The following is a 16,994-nucleotide window of genomic DNA, read 5'->3' on the forward strand; positions in this document are numbered from 1 at the left end:
CACGTCATGCAACAGATGTAGAGGCATCTGTGGAAATGTATGTGATGTATGTACTGATTGTAATATAGAGAAGAGAGAAGGCTAAGAGCATCCAGAATGAACTCAAGGAGGGGAGATGCCCTTCCTGAAAGTGTGTTTGTGGTACGAAAGAAGTATTGTCATTAGAAATGGGAGTTATACCTGAATTCTCTGTCGCTATATTGTTTAAAAAAAGAGATATGAAGCATCTATTTATTTTATTTTTGTCTATGTATAACATCATAAGAATGCAAGATGTCAGAAGTGTCCAAGCGGGAAAAGAATATGGTGTACAACACTTTATAAATCTGTCTCAAATGTAAACCAACCCATCCTGATGTATTTTTATTATACAAACAGCCAGGAAAACAACTTATAAAAATGATAACTTCAACAAATGCCTCCTCTGCCTTGCTGTTTAATTTTCACAGTGATACTTTGTTGCCACTAAATAATTACTAACTTGGGGCCTGATTCATTAAGGATCTTAACTTGAGAAACTTCTTATTTCAGTCTCCTGGACAAAACCATGTTACAATGCAAGGGGTGCAAATTAGTATTTTGTTTTGCACATAAGTTAAATACTGACTGTTTTTTTCATGTAGCACACAAATACTTGATAGCTTATTTGTACACTGAAATTTAAAGTTGATATTTGTGTGCTACATGAAAAAACAGGCAGTATTTAACTTATGTGCAAAACAGAATACTAATTTGCACCCCTTGCATTGTAACATGGTTTTGTCCAGGATACTGAAATAAGAAGTTTCTCAAGTTAAGATCCTTAATGAATCAGGCCCTTAGTCTTATCGGTGAACTTCACCCTGCCTAGCCCTATCCTGCTCTTGCTTTTGCTCCAAATGCGTATTAACTTAACTAGACTAGTGTGACCAATTTTTACTCCTTTATCTTTTGCTACCTGCCTTCCTCTACTGCCTCTTTACTGTGATGTACATCTTACACTACAGCTCACTCACTTCTGCATGATCACTTCACTATTTACCTCCTATGCAACCTCTGAAGATATGTGGTTCCCAAATCACTCGGACACGGTATTAGGGGGGAAATAGAAGGATGATTTATTCTGCGGAACAGGATTAAATACAGCACAACCTCGTGACGATAGCAGGTCCAACAAATGAGAAAATCAGTTCAAATAAATCCAGTGAGATATGTTCCACAGCGCATCTCTGGCAGAGCATCACCTCTTGGCCAAATGTTAGTCACACACGTCCAGCTCCCAGAGTAGCCTCTTTTATCACCTCCTAATCCTACCTTGGGATCTGCCTGTCCAGGGGAGTTGCAAAAGGTCTCGATTGGTGGGCTGCTTACACCATCCAGCCCCCTCCCCTACCTCCCCAGGTGTCTTCCCTCAGGTAACCCCTGCTGGGTCAGGCTCCTGGCTGGCTGTAGAGCTCACTAGTGGACAATAGGGAGCAAACAGATATAACAATGATAGCTTAATTCACTTAACTTCTGAGTGGTCCCTGTGGAGGTGGATTTTAACCCATGAAGTACTTTTCCAAGGAGATGTTGGGCTTTCCTAAATGCAGTCCTATCTACCTCCCCCAGATTCATGTCAATGTCAGGTAAGTCTGGTACAGCGTTACTCACCGACAGCGGTTCAGGTGGTGTGGCAGCTGATCCAACAGGGACTTCCGATCCTGGTATGGGTGGGTCCTCGGGAGCTGTCTCCAAAGCCTGTGCTCGACTCCGTGTGATAGCTCCCACAAAGTAACTGGCCAATCAACCACCCAGAACATTCCTCAGAATAATGTGGGTAGATAATCCATCCAAAAGTCCCACGTTCACCTCCACCAATCCCTGGTCCCAATCCAAATGAACCCTTTTAATGGGGATAACTGCAATCTGGCCTCCCACATTCGAAATGTTGATTTTCCGGTTCTTTAGCCATTGATTAGGTGGGACTAAACTGGGCCGTATCAGAGTAATAGAAGCCCCGGAGTCCCGGAGTCCCTGCAGTTCCTGGCCATACACTTTTACAGACTGCAGGTGTCCCTTCATATTTGTAGAGGTAGCCTTCCCGATTGCCGCTACCTCCTACACCTGATAGACTACTTCCTCCGCCTCTGGCTCATCGGGATCGTAGTACCCCTCCCCATCCTGTATTAATGTTCCTTGGCACACTGACACTAAGGGCACAGCTTGACTCAATCCAGAGAATGGTCTTCCTCCCTGTGGGCAATTTCTTTGTATATGTCCCGGTTGTTGGCAAGTGTAGCACCTCCTAGGGTCGGATACTTCTGGACAACAAGGTCTGGGCACACTAGAGTACGCAGCTGGGGTACGTGGCGGCATGGGGCGCCATGTAGCCGGTGGTGTATCACGATCGGGTGGGGTCCTTCGAATAGTCGTCCATTCACCTCCGCTAGGTCCCCTCTATTGGGGACGGCTTGCCAGGAATTCATCGGCTAATGCTGCTGCTTTCTCTGGGGTAGTGGGATTTCTGTCCACCACCCACTCTCTAATTTCTGGAGCCATTTTATGCATTAGCTGCTCCAATATAAAGATGTTTTTAATGTCCGTTACGGTTGTGGCTTGCTTCCCTTCTAGCCACCGATTACAGTTTCTTTGCAATAAAGTGCTAAATTCCGTATAAGAAGAGTCACTGCTTCATGCCATGGTTCTGAACTTAGTGCAGTAGGATTCAGGGTTGACCGCATATCGCGCCAACAATACTTTACGAATCTCCTGGTAGTCTCTTCCTTGCTCTGGGCTCAGGGCATGGTATGCTTCCTGCGCTTGGCCCATCAAATTAGGTATCAAATATTTCGACCACTCCGCCACAGGTATAGCATTGCCATCATGGACTCAAATAACTGAAGGTGAGTGTCAATGTCCGTGGCCGATTCCACAAAGCATAGTACATCGTGATATCCCAATCACAGCGTCTGTCTTCCTTCCAATACTGACACTGATGCCACTGCAGGTACCACAACCGGTCTACCCAGCACTGCTCCCAATACTGCTGCCCTCTCATGTGCGGCAGCTCCTGATCCAAGTACATCCAACCAAATCTGCAGCTGTTCCGTGTTGCCGACGGTTATTGCAGCTGCCTGGGATGTCACCCCCCCGGTTCCATTACGGAGTTCCCCTGACGGGTCCTGAACCGCATCCTCCTCTTCCTCCTCCTCACCCGGGTTTTCTACGTCCCACTGAGCCAATTGTTCAATTACGGACTCCCTGGTATCCACTGAGTTGATTTCAATATTTCTTGCCTGACAAAGTTCCTGCAAGATTCCTTTCTTGGTGTTTCTGTATTTTTCTGCTGCTGTCTCCATTCTGCTGTGCCTTTCCAATTCCGTGCTTGTCACTGAGTGATACCACCGCTTGCCACCAAATGTGAAGATACGTGGTTCCCAAATCACTTGGACACGGTATTAGGGGGAAAATAGAAGGATGATATATTCTGCAGAACAGGATTAAATACAGCAGAGCCCCGTAACGATAGCAGGTCCAACAAATTAAGGAAATCAGTTCAAAAAAATCCAGTGAGATATTTTCCACAGCACATCTCTGGCAGAGCACCATCTCTTAGCAAAAAGTTACTAACGTCCAGCTCCCAGGATAGCCTCTTTTATCACATCCTAATCCCACCTTGGGATCTGCCTGTCCAGGGGAGTTGCAAAAGGTCTCGATTGGTGGGCTGCTTACACTATCCAGCCCCCTCCCCTACCTCCCCAGGTGTCTTCCCTCAGGTGACTTCTGCTGGGTCAGGCTCCTGGCTGGCTGTAGAGCTCACTAGTGGACAATAGGGAGCAAATAGAAATAACAATGATAGCTTTATTCACTTAACTTCTGAGTGTTCCCTGTGAAGGTGGAATTTAACCCCTGAAGTACTTTTCCAAGGAGATGTTATAGTTCCATCACTGATACTTTCTGATAACAACATGGCTAAAAGGTGCAGTTCAGGTATGGACTAAATAAAGGGGTTGTAACACCATACACCATGCCCATTGCTTTACACAACTCTTCACCATTCTCTCCCTTTTTTCCTCTTTTAGCCTCTCTGAATGGACATCCTCCCAGCCCTACAGCCTCAGGCACTCCCTAGGCCTCATCTTCTCCCACCTCTGCACCTTTTCTGAGTTTTTCAACTCTCCCTATCCAGTCTTCAACCACCACCTCCTCTCCTTCATGCTGTTCTTGCCACCGACTCCCTCCCCAAAGTCCTAGTTCATCAAACACTCTTGTGAAGCCCTTGAATACCTGCATTGGTAGTGTATTATAAGAGCATGCTAGTGCAGGCATCCCAGCGGGGAGCAGCAGAGTGTGAGTGTAATAGGATAAGTGGTTATGTCTACAGAAATTCTCAAAAGAAGTGGTTAGGAGAATCTTGCCAACTGCCTATACTGGTTGAGGATAGAATGCAAGGCTTTATGGGAAGGATCCAAGATGACATTTTCTGACCGCATGACCGGAAGTACCTTGCTCCCAGAGGGAAGCACCCACATGGCCAGAGGCTTCTCTAAAAACACACAGCAGAGGGCGAATTAGAGTGTGTGAGATGACTGCAGAATCTTGGACATGGGGGTTTGCTACCATCCAGTTGGTCAATGTTAGGTGTAATGTGCTATAGTATTCTTTCCCAGTACACGTATGCATACATTTCCATACATGCTTCCCGTGTCACAGGGCCCTTAACTTGTCCACACAAAATCCTTACCTAAAAAATACATTACTTATGCATATTAAAAATTAGACAGATCCTTTGGTATTATACCATATGTAAATTATATGTAACACTGATTCCTTAGAAACCTTTCCATCCAGGACATACCTTGAAAACTTTTCCTGGTACTTGTAAAGGTAAAAAACACCATCATCATAAGGTTGCCAGGATTATCTAATCAGCATATGACTTGGTCTGAAGGCCACCAGCTGCTCGAACACTGCCAAGATGACCAACACTGCATCACTGGAGGTCACCTTGCTTTATGTTTCCTGGATTTACCTTTAATCCCTTTAGTACTAAAGACAAGTGGGACTGGTCCTCTACATGTTCCCCTAAAGTGCTAAGGGCTAGTCCCACCTCTCCTCTGATTTTAAGGGGTTAAGAAAACCCAGAGATCACTTCCCTCTATGGGTTTTCTGATTCTGCCAGAGGAAAGGAATCAGCGTGAGTGTGCACGCGCACTGTTAATTAAAGTCTATGGGAAAGGCTAGGGATAGGGTGAAGTTTTGTATAGCCTCTATCTCCCTATCCCTGTCATTTAGAAACCTGGGGGTACCCTTCTTTGAAAGAAGAAACTCCCCTTCTTCAAATGATGGTAGTCCTGTTTATTTATTGCTTGCTAATCATTTATGATCAGCACCATGATTAGAAAAGCCTCTGAGGCGAAGGGGTTAAGTAGTCATATTTTAAATACAGTACTGGAGTATTGTAACTTGTTTTTGTTAATACTAAGTAATCTTTCAGAGCCTCATTGTTCTCTACTCTTATATTATTCCTGGCTGTTGAATTCCATGTCAGCCAATAGATTCCATCATTCCTATATCAATTTTGTGTACATGGACCTAATCATGACACGTAGTGGCCTAGTGGTTAGCACTTCCACATAACAGCACTGGGGTCTGGAGTTTGATTCCCGACCATGGCCTAATCTGTGTGGAGTTTGTATGTTCTCCCCGTGGGTTTCCTCTATGTGCTCTGGTTTCCTCCCACACTCCAAAAACATACTGGTAGGTTAATTGGCTACTATTAAATTGCCCTTAGTCTCTGTCTGTGTGTGTAAGTTGGGGGATAGACACGATACATTACATTCAGGTGTACACAGTACACTGTAAAACATAATCATTCATACATTGTAGTACAATACAGGCATAAGGTACAAGATATGACATCCTACCCTATACATCAAGTACTGCACTAACCATGCAAACATAAACGACATAACATATTCAAACAAGCAATGGATGTGAGGGGGGGTAGGTGAGAGGGGCAGCTGTTTTATAAGCTTTATTTCACAGTTAAATTAATCAGCTTAATCTTTCACATTCCAGTTGCTATTTTTATGCATAAGGTATAGTTTTCAAGGATAGCATATATGATTGTGAGATACATGCGAATTAATAGGGTAAAGATATCAAGGTAGAAGAAACTTCAGAAGCTACCAACAAGACTAAGGGCTAGATTTACTAAGCTGCGGGTTTGAAAAAGTGGGGATGTTGCCTATAGCAACCAATCAGATTCTAGCTGTCATTTTGTAGAAAGCACTTAATAAATGAAAGCTAGAATCTGATTGGTTGCTATAGGCAACATCCCCACTTTTTCAAACCCGCAGCTTAGTAACCCGCAGCTTAGTAAATCTAGCCCTAAAACACAAAGCAGATGGATAATCTCACTGCTTCCTCTAGAGGTTTGGTCTGGTAATGTTTGTTTCATAACACCATTTTAAAGAAATTTGCTTCTCTCAAAATTAATAAGGGTGTGCACCGGCCACTTTTAGTGTTTTGGGTTTTGGGTTTTGGGTTCTGATTTGTTTTGCCAAAACACCTGAGAAAAGGTTTTGGTTCTGATTTAGGGTTTTGGGTTCTAATTTATTTTTAAAAAAGCATAAAAAGGGTTAAAATCAAGTTTTTTGTTTATTTTTCACTCCTACGCTATTATTAACCTCAATAACATTCAATAACAATCATTTCCACTAATTTCCAGTCTATTCGGAACACCTCACAATATTGATTTTAGGTACAATATTTGATTTTTTTGGTACAGCAGCAACAGTGAACGTATTTTAAAATAGCAGTACCTATTTTTTGGTACAGCAGCAACAGAGAACGTAGTTTGGAATTGCAGTACCTATTTTTGGGTACAGCAGCAACAGTGAATGTAGTTTAATATCTGATACGCATCTATGTGGACTGCGTAGTGGAGTGGCCCCGGTACCCAATTTGGTACAATATATCACCCTCAACTGGTCTGAATTCCACTGCACATATGGCTGCTCCTACATCCTCTGCAGCATATAGAGGGTGTAGTTCGAGCGAGTCACTACCTCTTGTTTTCGACGACCATGGTACAGAGCATTCATCATTGAGATCCCATCAAGTATGTCAAAGACAGACAGCGTCGAAGTGTTATTTGTTGACTTTGTGAACAAAAAAACTGTCCCTGTTGCAAATCTTCGTGCAGTGAAGAGTGACTTTTTCATTTAAAGGCTCAAGCTTTCAAGTGTAGTGTTTATAACATCATTACACCAACAGGTAAAAATCCTTTTAATTGGGATAATGGAGCCACAAAGGAAATTGCACATATGTAATGCCCGCACAATGTTACTGGCGTTGTCTGACACCACAAATCCCCAGGAGAGTCTAAGTGGGTTAAGCCACTGAGAGATTATTTCCCTCAGTTTCTGGACTGATGCACCACTGGACTCAGCAAGGACAGAGCACTGGACTGATGCACCACTGGACTCAGCAAGGACACAGCACTGGACTGATGCACCACTGGACTCAGCAAGGACTTTTTTGATTTATTTTTTTTATATTAATTTAAAAGGATTTTGGTAGAATTTTTCTTTTTTTTTCTTTTTATGGAAGTATTTTTAATACTTTTGAAAGAAATATGCACTTTGCAGAACAAAGCACAGGACAAAATGCACCGCTGGACTCAGCAAGGACAGAGCACTGGACTGATACACCACTGGACTCAGCAGGACAGAGCACTGCCAAAAGCACCACTGGACTCAGCAGGACAGAGCACTGCCAAAAGCACCACTGGACTCAGCAGGACAGAGCACAGCACAGCACAGCACGAGAACTAGCAGGACAGAGGACCACCTAACACACCCTCCCTCTTCCCTGATCAATGCCCGAGTGTAGATGGCGGCGGCAAGTGGGGAATTTAAAGGTTCCGAGTATCGCGAGATCCGACAGCGGGATTATGACTCACAGCCTCGTTTTACGTTTCGGAATCGGCGGGAATACCCGGACAGTGCTCGGATCTGACTCGGATCCGCAATGTTCGGGGGGGCTCGGATTCCAGGAATCCGAGTGCGCTCATCCTTAAAAATTAACAATAACTATTTTTAACAAACATGTTCGATACCATGCAATTAGGTAAAAAAATGTTGAGTTACTTTTCCCCCATAACATAACAATATACTGAAATGTTGGTGGAACTAACATTTGTAGAACTTCTCTGAAGGGAAAGTTGTTTAATGGGAGATTAGTCTTTAGTCTTCAATGAATCGGACAGAACTGTAGCGGATGTACTCTCTGCTTTGACTCTTGACATTGTATACTTCTTATTTGGGTCTATATGGAAAAAAAATGTATTTATTTATAAATATATATTTGAAGTGTTAATTTGATTTGCTTTTAAGCTGAATATAGCCTTTACGAATATGTGTGAGCCTTTCATTTGGTTATTGCATACTTGCCTACTCTCCCAGGATGTTCGAGAGTCTCCTAAACTTTGTGGAGTCTCCCGGACTTGTGGAAGAGCCGGCCTCTCTCCCAGATCTCACCCACCTTACCACTGAAGGGAGCAGATGCGCGGCTTGATGACACAATTCCCATCGTTATTGCCCCATCCCACCGCAGCATGTTGCCCCGAACCACGGTATTGCACAGCAGTGGGCAGGGCTGGGGAATCGTGATAACATCACCACGCCATCCCAGCACTTGTCACCCGGCAGCCCTCAGAGATCTTCCAGAGGGGAGGTTTTAAATGTTGGCAAGTACGAGTCATTGTACCATGAGTGACCGCATGAAAGGATTATATTTATTACAATTCTAGATAGGGTGAGTGAATGTGGGTGAGATGGGGCTCATTTCAGGTTGTTAGTCCAATATCTTAAATAATCAATAAATAAGTATCTATAGATAGTTCTGAATGTGAGAGTGTTTGTGAATAAGAAAGCTATAAAATTGTTGCGTAATGCGCTTCAGCTGTGCTTCCGCAGAGCCTGGTGCGGAACGGTGACGTCACCCATGGCGAAAGCCCAAGTGGGCGCAAAAGCCGCCTGCGACCTGCCTCTGTGCCCTGACTCAATCACTGCACACAGTGATTGAGCCAGGGCACCCTACTTGAACCTCAACTATAACAACCATCTGCCTGACCGATATCGTATCGGATGTAGTGGAACGCTTGTGCGTTCCACGGGCATGAAGTTCGGCATTTGTAAAGCAAACTTGCATTCAAAATGCTGAAGGCAGGAGCAGGAAGCCGCTCGGCCGCAGATACAGCGCCAATCACCGCTGACCACCACTGTAAGAAAAAAGTGAGCTTAATTACATTCTTAATACTACTGGAATACTTGACAAGAAAGCATTCAATGAAAGGATTAAATGGGTTAAAATAAAAAATAATTATATATATATATATATATATATATATATATATATATATATATATATATATATATATATATATATTGTTGGGGGCTCCAATGGCAGAGTAAAGGGGCAAAGGAAGCTGCATGGCAGATTGTGATGAAGAGGGCCATTACTGTGGCATAATATGAACTGGGGGCATTACTGTGCCATAATATGAATATAATATTAAATATCATGTTTTTTGTCAGGTAAGGTATGCTTTAATATTTTATCTTTAACATTCTAAAATTCTTTCTTATAACAATCTAGTTTTGTGTATCTCTTTTACAGTTCTTATTTGAGAGTTAAATGCATGAAATGATAATAATATACCTTTTGGTATATATTCTTGTATGCTTTAAATGGTCATTAGAGCAGAGAACGGGTTGTTAATTTATTTGAATCCCACATATATATATATATATATATATATATATATATATATATATATATATATAAACATATATACAGGCGCGGGCTGGCAAGTTTCAGCCTGGGGGGCGCACAGGCGCGATGCCCCCCGGCCCAGCCCGGCCCTGCATATATATGAGAGAGATAGCTTTATATATAGATATATAGATATATATAAAGTGCTAGCCACACACCCACATTAGGTTGGCCACACCCACTTGGCAAATGTCACTCCCACATAGATGGGGGGCACCAGTGCCCTGTCTCGCCCAGGACACTAAAATGTATAGTTACGGTACTGTGCTGCCGTATATTTATATATCTGGGAAGATAAATCTATGCTATTTGTCCGTATACTGCCTCATATCAATGAACCAATTCTCCACATCACTATAACGATCTGGACATTCTTCCAAGTTTGTTAGAACTATTGCAAGTATATGAAATGATATATATATATATTAATTTGCAGTATATGCTATCGTTTTTCACATTTTATGTTTTGACTATATATATATATATATATACAGTACCTCTTTTGTGCATTTTGTGGTATACTTGTAACAACTTTGATCATTGTGATGAAACCGATATTATTGAGATTACATTAGGCTTTTATATAAGCATATGAGATCACCATTGCCTCCATATTTTTACAGCATATTTTATACTGAATATATCACGATACTAGAGAGTAATATGTGATTTATATGTTTTTGGACTACATTAAAATTATTTATATTTGGTATTTTTTTATGGTGCACTTCTGGATTATTTTATTGTTATTAGAAAAAAATATGATCATATAAATTGACAAATTAATATTTATGTCTCATTAGTTAATGTGGTTGTGTCAATCATGTTTATATTACATCACCATTATAACTACTTTAATTCAGCAAATGATTAGATAGTCAAACGTCTATAATATGATTTAAATATTTTCATTCTGTACATGTATTTGTATGTAATGTTACGCATAGCTCAAGGATTAAATTGAAGAGTTAATTGCACACAGACAAAACACAGTCTAATTCAGAGCTCTGATCCATTAATTACAAAGTTCTAGCAAAGAGATTACTTTATTAGCTCGTTAGTGATAAATTTTGTATAAACAGAAGCCATGAACTAATTAGAGATCTCTAGTTATATTTTTCTGTACTGGAGAGTCCTAGTGGGATTAATTAAACTGGATTGTAAAGTAAAATATTTGTATCTCTATTTGTAATTGATACATATTTATCTTGCTGAATAAAATAGTGTTTTATATTGTCAATGTACACATATTTAACACAGAAAATAAACAAATGATTATGAATGTTAATATTCTTTCTGATCTAGTGTAAATATTTCATTATATTACGTTATACACTGTACGGCATCATTAATACTTGCAATCATTTCACTCTGTTTATTTCACAGTAATCTAATTAAAGGTCTGAGGTGAGAGGCAGTTTGTGGTCTCTAAACTCATGTAGCTATTTATTCCCAGAGAGACTTGTAGACTCCTCTGTTGTTTAATGAGATCCACACAGTTAAATATCTCATCCAGTCCCTCATGTAGTTATGTATTATCAGTGCTCTGTACTGCACAATGAGACAGACAAAGATTAACTCTATCATTCAGTTTGTGTCCCTAACCCCTTGTAACTCCAGTGAAAACTAAAGTTTAGTATTGATGTGTTCAAATTTATAAAGATATTATGTCATACATGTTAATCTAATAAACTTTTTATTATTATTATTATTATTATTATTATTAATAATAATAATAATATTATTATTAATAATAATAATTATAGTAATAATAATAATAATAATTTATTATTATCAAGCTTCAAATACACAGGATCAGCATACTACGTACCTCTGTGATATCTTAAATTTGAATTTACAATCTAATTTCCTTACCACAGGTACCAATATGTCCAAACAGATAGCACCCTGGGTACACAAAGCACTAGAATGTAAGGCAGCAATACTAGCCCCTGTAATACCATATTATTACTACTAAAAAATGTATTCAATGAAAGTAGAACCATTAGACGTATTGACTGAATTCATTTGTGGGAAAAAGAAAGACATAGTTGAGTGTGGATTAAGAATAGTATGCATCTTTATTATGATAGTATTATTATTATAGGTATATTTCCTCTGAGCGGTAGGGTATACCTATTTAAAGTCCTTTATTATGATGTTTTCTATGTTTAGCATGTAATTGTTGGTTTGTTCCATGGTGGTGATGGACAATACTGTAGGTACTGAGTTTGATTCCTGTGCAGGTATTTCTTAGTTGCATTAATTAGCAGTTTACTGTGACGTCATACTGCCACATAAAGAAAATGGTTCCTGCCGACAGGACCTGTAGAGAGATCAGGCTTCCTGTGCGATGGCTCCATACATTGGATTTTAGCCAAATTTGCTGCTTGAATAGACCCCTCCCCCCTCACATGGGAACATAAACATTGGTGCGTGGGGGGGCAGGTGAAGTAATCCTGAGTTTATTAGGCATATGAGCCTAGGCCATCTGAACACTTAATTAAGCCCTGTATACCCCTATGTGTCTGCACATTCCCTGGGAAGTACGCCAATCTCTCCATGATGTCACTACAACCGGATTAACCAATATGACACTCTTAGATATATGATGTGTTGTTTTTTTTCTTCTGCTCCATGTCTATACCGAGCGTGCAGGATTTCTCCACTGAGGGATGGTTTGCGCTTGGCAATATATTCTGTTATAGAGACAATCTAGCTTCGCTTTCAGCTGCGGTTAATGTACAAGGTTCAGTATTGGTGGGTATAAGGCTTATGTCACATCTGAGAATTTGGAACTTACCACAAGCTGTAGCTGAAGTGTAGCTGTTAAACGCTTGAATCTGTTTTTCAGCTATGAGACCAGCAACTTGTCTGGGAAAGGTCTTTCATTATGCTTATCTATGTGTACTTTGTATCATACTTGACCACTCTCCCGGAATTTACGGGAGATTCCTGAATTCCAGGTAGGTCTCCCAGACTAAGGGGAGAGCAGGCCATTCTCCCGTATCTTGCCCACTTCCTAGTGAAAAGGGCAGGATAGGAACCCCCATGACGCGATTCAGGGTGAATTGGGTCATTTTGGCCCCGTCCCCGCGTCAAAATGACATCTTACCGTCACAGCATCCCGGGGGCAGGGCCAAAATGATGTGATTCACATGCCCCACCCCTTTCCGTCCTCGCACTTCACCGCCCCATAGGGATCTTCCGGAGGGAAGGTGTAAATAGTTGGTAAGTATGATTTGCATGCTCCTCTATACTTGGTCATCTGTGAATAAAATAGTTTCTATATAGTCTCAGTATCAGGATTACAGGTAAGGGGGGTGGAATATAAACTAGCTCTCTTTGCAGATGACCATCTGACCCTGGTCACTAATCCGATTGTTTCGATTCCAAATTTGGTCAAAGAGTTCCACCGTTTCGGTTCCCTCTCTAACTTTAAGATTAATTTTTCAAAATCGGTAACCCTTAGTATCTCAGTATCTACCCACGTAGCAGAGGCTATCCAACAAGCATTTCCCTTACAATGGCACCCCCATCATATTACGTACCTGGGTGTGGTAATCCCTAGTGACCTGTCACGGCTATTAAATCTTAATTTCGGTCCACTAATAACACAACTTTGAACGGATTTGAGATAGTGGAGGGGAAAGGCCTTCTCATGGATAGGTCGGGTTAACATAATTAAGATAAATATCCTTCCCCACATCCTTTACTTTCTACAAACGCTTCCAATCCAAATACCCGACAGGTGGTTTGTTGACTTACAGAGACTGTTGAGAGACTTTGTATGGGAGGGAAAGACCCCACTTTAAACATGATGTTCTTTATTGCCGCAGACATCTGGGGGATATACAACTCCCATATTTTCCTTCATACCACAATGCAGTCATGTTGGGAAGGATTGTGGAATGGACAATCTCTAATGGTGAGAAACAGTGGATTGACATTGAGGGTGCAATTCTGCTTTCTCCGTCCCGGTTTACTCCGGTCACTCACTCACATATCCTCACAAATATAACCCATTTGCTTCAAATTTTTCACAATCCATATTTTCCGCCAGGTGAGTGAGTTTGTTCATTCAAGACAAAGGTTCAAACGGGGGTAACTTGAGTCGACCAGCTGATCAAATCCACATGTGTTTCTCCCTAAGCAGTAATTTAGGCAAAATGGGATTTACCAAACTCTCAAATTTGGAGATTTCTTCAAATGAAGCATTTTCTGTCCTCTTGACCTCCCCGCAAAGACACAACAAGGGATCTTACGGCCTTTGAATCTATTTGTCAAGCCTCCAGCTGCCCTCATCATCTCCTCTCTGTTATATATTCACTTCTTATTGAAAATCTATATAACTCCATACCTAGATTTACCAGAGATTGGGAATGAAACCTGGGAAACCAGATCCAGACAGTAGATTGGCCAAGCATTTTTGAATCCATTCATGCATGCTCTACTAGTGTAGCAGTCATAGAAACTCATTACAAGGTCATGTCAAGATGGTATAGATGCCCGGCCCAATTAGCAATAATTTACCCTGGGGTTCCGAGCATTTGTTGGAGATGTCAGGAGGCTCCTAGCACCCCTCTTCATATATGGTGGAACTGTGCAGTGCTCTGGACTTTTTGGACACAGGTCATAGCAATTTCTACAGACATTTTGGGTAAGGAGGTCCCTGATAATCCTACCTTTTGGTTGCTAAACAAAACTAAATCTCCGATTTCTAGCTTCAAAAAATCTATTTTGAAATATCTAATTTCAGCCGCCAAAGCAGTGATACCGACCGATTGGATGTCCCCCACACCCCCGTCCATCAGGGAGTGGCTCCAGAGAATAGAATTCTACAGACTAATTGATGAAGTAACTTTCTCTTCAGCGGACAAGTTTGCAGATTACTATGTCATTTGGGGTCAATGGTTTGCATTTCAGGACACAGGGAAACTAGCACAGTTGACGAGTTCAACCAGCATCTCCTCAGGCGATACTGACCCATGCTAATCACAATCACAATGAGGTAGCTCCTCTTTTCTTCCCCGATCCCCCCTCCCCCTCTCTCTTTTTCTTCTCCACCTCTACATCGGCCGCCCGAGTTTTTCTTTTTCTTCACTTTTTTAATTTCTCTTCTCTTTGGTAAAAATTATATAACTGATATTTGTGTTAAAAAGCATAGTCACTCCAGTTGTTTGCTCATTTTGAGTTTGGTGATGCAATCTATTGTTAACAATGTTGTACCATTTAATAATGAAATATTACACTAAAATAGTATCAATAAAATTTGTCAGTAAATGATATAACTATAGACAGGAGACTGCACTTTGCATGATCAAGAAGAAAATACAGGGATGTATTTCAAATACGACAAAGCAGGTATCATACTTTTATGCAAAATAATTTGCCCAGTACTAGTTATAGATATGCAATACAAAGAGCATCCTAGTACATACAACACAGAGAGCATCCTATTGACTGACATACAATGCAGAGAGAATTCTAGTGAGCCCCATTAAATACAGAGAGCGTCCAACTGACCACAATACAATGCAAAGAACATCAAAGTGACCACCATTTAATGCAGAGACCAGGTTCAGCATTATCTTGGCCCCCTGCATCAACTAGTTTCCAGTGTTATTTTGGACCATGCACCATCAAGGCCTCTTCCAACTGCGTCTCATCGCCAACTTGGCAAACAGCCAAGCCTTTGCACAACTTTGTCCCCCTGCAAAATCCAGGCCTTTACCAACTAGGCCTTGCCAACAACAAGGCCTTGACACGCTTCCAGCTGCTATGTCTGATTAATCCCTGGGTAGCTATCCACATTCTGCTAGTGAGGACATCTGCTAGTTTTGTTGCCTGGTCAAGATTCTCCTCCACTATGTCTCTGCTCTTCCTAGGCCTCTTTGCCATGGAGACCACTGAACCATCCAAGCCTCCACTGACTGGACCTCAGCATCATCTATGTCCTGCACCATCTAGCCCTCTGCACTATCTGTTGTCCTTGCTGTCTAGATGAGGCTCCAAGACACCAGACCCACTTTGAGTATCATATTACCATATTCTTCTGATCCCATGTACCATCTATACCTCTGTAATACTGGAACTTCCTCTACCAGATCTCATCCATATTTTCACTCTCAGTCCCACAACATCATTGTGTGTGAAGCCTCCCCCTTTAAAGTGTAAGCTTGGAAAGCAGGGTCATCTCCACCCTCTGTCTCATGTCTGGTTCTCATCTGCGTGTTAAGTAATGCTGTCCCCATTGTTACGGCTAGCGGTTATTGACATTGAAGCTATTATTTAGCTATTATTTTAGTTATTGAAGCTTGCAGAACAGATGACAGAGATCTTCGCCTATAGCAGTCGCCTTTCCCAAAGAGCTTGTTGCGCTCATAGGTACTTGGATGCACCCAGAAATTAACTCTAGGGTAGTGCAAGCTAATGTATTACCCAGTATTATTTTATTAATGTTTGTTCCCAATTGTAAAGCGCTACGGAATTTGCTGGCGCTATATAAATAAATGATGATTATGATATATTTCCTCTGAGCGGTAGGGTATACCTATTTAAAGTCCTTTACTATGGTATTTTCTATGTTTAGCATGTAATTGTTTAAAACAATGCTATGACTCTCACTAATACTGTGGCTCAGTTGGCTTGTTCCATGATAGTGATGGACAATACATGTAGGTCCTGAGTTCAATTCCTGTGGCAGGTATTTCTTAGTTGCATTAATTAGCAGTTTAATGTGACATCATATTGCCACATAAAGAAAATGGTTCCTGCCGACAGGACCTGTAGAGAGATCAGGCTTCCTGTGCGATGGCTCCATACTTTTGATTTTAGCCATATTTGGTGCTTGAACAGACCCCTTCCCCCTCACATTTTCACCCTCTGCAGTGCTTGTTCTGCTATACAGTTATGATTTTAATGAAAATGAAATCAGTGACAAAGATTGTAGTGACTCTTTTAAAAAGCCAAATATATCTGAGTTTAGAAATATAGGAACATAAACATTGGTGCATGGGGAGGGGGGGGGCAGTTGAAGTAAGCCTGACTTTATTAGGCTGGCAGGGAAGGCGTGGGGACGCTATGAGCATATTAACCTAGGCCATATGAACACTTAATTAAGCCTTCCAAGTGTCTGCACATCCCTCTGGGAAGTACGGAAATCTCTCCCTGATGTTGCTACAACCAGA

The 16,994-nt window shown here is 41.3% G+C and overlaps 2 non-coding genes across 2 annotated transcripts; both read left to right on the forward strand.

Annotated features, from left to right (window-relative positions):
• Window positions 1–12,044: 12,044 nt before the first annotated feature.
• Window positions 12,045–12,172, forward strand: LOC142156282 (small Cajal body-specific RNA 14). Its single transcript, XR_012692347.1, has one exon.
• Window positions 12,173–16,503: 4,331 nt separating this feature from the next.
• On the forward strand, window positions 16,504–16,632 carry LOC142156281 (small Cajal body-specific RNA 14). Its single transcript, XR_012692346.1, has one exon.
• The last annotated feature ends 362 nt before the right edge of the window (window positions 16,633–16,994 follow it).

Source organism: Mixophyes fleayi, chromosome 4 (genome assembly GCF_038048845.1).
Source record: "Mixophyes fleayi isolate aMixFle1 chromosome 4, aMixFle1.hap1, whole genome shotgun sequence".
NCBI lineage: Eukaryota > Metazoa > Chordata > Amphibia > Anura > Limnodynastidae > Mixophyes > Mixophyes fleayi.